The sequence below is a fragment of the Microcebus murinus genome, chromosome 21 (genome assembly GCF_040939455.1).
Source record: "Microcebus murinus isolate Inina chromosome 21, M.murinus_Inina_mat1.0, whole genome shotgun sequence".
NCBI classification, from domain to species: Eukaryota; Metazoa; Chordata; class Mammalia; order Primates; family Cheirogaleidae; genus Microcebus; species Microcebus murinus.
Window position 1 is genome coordinate 15840207 of NC_134124.1, and position 2669 is coordinate 15842875.

The 2669-nt window shown below is 50.4% G+C and overlaps 1 pseudogene; it reads left to right on the forward strand.

Annotated features, from left to right (window-relative positions):
* The first annotated feature begins 1540 nt into the window (after positions 1-1540).
* Positions 1541-1661, forward strand: LOC142863398 (uncharacterized; annotated as a pseudogene).
* The last annotated feature ends 1008 nt before the right edge of the window (positions 1662-2669 follow it).

Genomic DNA, 2669 nt, shown 5'->3' on the forward strand with positions numbered 1-2669 from the left:
AGGCCAATGAGATGAGAGCATAAACATCCCATAGCTACTTCTGTGAGCTTTTCTTTGCCCTTTCCATCTTGGTCCCCTCATCCTTTCGATTCTGCCCCTTCTTTCATCCTGCTTCCTGGAATGTGGATATGCCAGCCACCATTTTGGACCACACCATAGGGAATGTGGGTGTGAAAAAGAAGGGCCCCCACAGATCAGGCAGAGCAGAGCTACCATGCCAGCCCTGGACCACCCATTTTGAGACTTTCATGGCAGAAAGAAGGCAGCATCCATGTTGTGTAAGCCATTGTTGTTTGGGGCTTCTGTTTCCTGCAGTCAAGTCTAATCCTAATTGATAACACATCATCTCTTCTAACTTTTCCATATCTTTTACCACCACCACCACCACTACCACCCCACCAAACACACGCATCTTCCATCCAAGGCTTGAATCCTCTCCGAACCATTGTGTAAAGGGTAATTGCACAGTCCACACGACCAGAGTGAAGGGTGCTTACCTCTCAAAGTCACTTTACTTTGGAATCGACTTATTAGAAAAGTGTTAGAAAATTCCTCCCCCTATTCATTCAATCTGCATACAAACCAAGTTCTCTCCCTTCAGAGGGCCACCCAGTCTTGTAGACAGTGCTTGGGGCTTCCAGGGCTTCTCTTTCCTGTTCCCTCAGCCTTTTCCACAGGACCTGCCTGCCTTTAGTACATCCCTCATGACATTTCCTAAAGCCTCATGGAAAAAAAATGCCCAATATTTGCCTCTCTGGCACATGGGTGAGGCTGCAGGTTTGCAAGCTTTTGATTCCATGATGTGATATATTCTATATCAATGCAGCTCCAAGACACTTCGAATATGTGATAAGAATTCCTCACATTGGCATAGCAGCTTACACATTTGAAAGCATTCTCCCAAATTTCATTTTTCACTTGTAAAGAGATTCACACAATGTAATAATAATAACAGTTAATAATAATAATATTCCCTTAACAGAAATGTAAAGAAATACATAAAATGTACCATGAAAGTACAGGCTGGACATGGCAGCTCAAGTCTATAATCCTAGCACTTTGGGAGGCTAAGGTGGAAAGATCACTTGAGGCCAGGAGTTTGAGATCAGCCTGGACAACATAGCAAGACCCCATCTCAACAAAAAATAGAAAAATTAGCCAGGCATGGTGATAGCCAGGCATGCCTGTAGTCCTGGCTACTCAGGAAGCTGAGGCAGTAGGATTGCCCAGGCCCAGGAGTTTGAGGCTGCAGTGAGCTATGATCTTGCCACTGCACTGCAGCCTGGGTGACAGAAGGAGACCCTCCCTCAAAATAATTGATTAATTAATTAATTTAATTTAGAAAGTAAAAACAATAGCAGAAGAACAAAGAAAAACAAACAGAAGTGGGTAATAAAATATAATCACATAATAGATAGAAGTCATACCTACAGAGCATGACTGGATATTTCACTGTCATTTACTGAAAGCTTATTCTTCATAAGGCCCTGAAATAAGTAGGGGGTGCCACATAATTAAGTCCTTATGGTATCACTAATTTAGCTTTGTGCAGTGGCAGTATCGTGGCCAATGACGTTTATCCGAGGCACGATTATTGGTAATTAAAAATTTTTTTAGAAATAAAAACAATGATATAACTAATTTGCAGATGATGACAATGAGACTGGGTGGGTGAGGGCCCTTCCGAAGGTCCCATAGACTCAGTGGTGGAACAGTCCCTTGACCCCCACTTTCATGACCGGTCTTCGACCTCGTTCTGTCGGACAGACTGGGCCCCTCGGCCTGGAACGCTTTTCCCCAGCCCTTTCGTCACACCGGTCACATGTCTTCCTGCACATCCCAGCTTCAATGTCGCCTTCTGGCCCAGGCTTTCCCCATCCCCCGTCTAGAACAGGCTCTTCCCTCCCTCACGACTCTGCAGCACGTACCGCAGGTCATGATGAGGTGTCTGGTCAGTGCCCGTGCCCCTCACTGAGGACGGGCCTGCCCCTGTGCCGTCTGCTGCCGCGTCTGCAAGGCCTGGCAGGAGCCTGCCATGCCAGGCGCTGAGACCACGTCAGTGAGTGGCGGCCAGTGCTCTGACCACCAGGTGACCCTGCCTTCCGAGGAGGCCTCACCGGGGCTCCGACTCCTGGGCCTGGAGGGCCTCAGAGCTCACCTCATCCAATCCCCTCATAATAGAAAGGGGAAACTGAGGCCACAGCAGGCAAGAGACTTGTCAGGGCCTCACAGCGGTTATTGAAGGGGGCAGGGGGAGGGCCCTGGGTCCTGGCTCCAGGCCAACAGCCTGACACCAGTGGGTTGTCCCAGCTGTGTCAGGGTTTTTATCTGAGGAGGGACAAAATGAGGCAGGAGGGGCCCAGAAATGTGGCTGGCAAGAGAGGCTGCCTGGAACAATGCGGCCAGCTTGGGGAGGAGGAGGAGAGGCCTGCTGGCCTGGCTGGGAAGGGAGCCAGCAGGGGCCTTGCTCGGTTTCCTCCCGGCACGGGGAAGTAAACACACTCCTCCGCCGCCGCCGTGCAGGCCTCCCTGCCTCCAGATGCCCGAGCAGCTGTCAGAGCCCCGGTCCGGCCTGGCGCCAGCTGCACTGAAGAGGGGAGGGCCCAGAGAGGGGGCATGACTCACCCGGGGTCACAGAGCAGTACGTGGCCCTGCTTGCCCCCACGTTT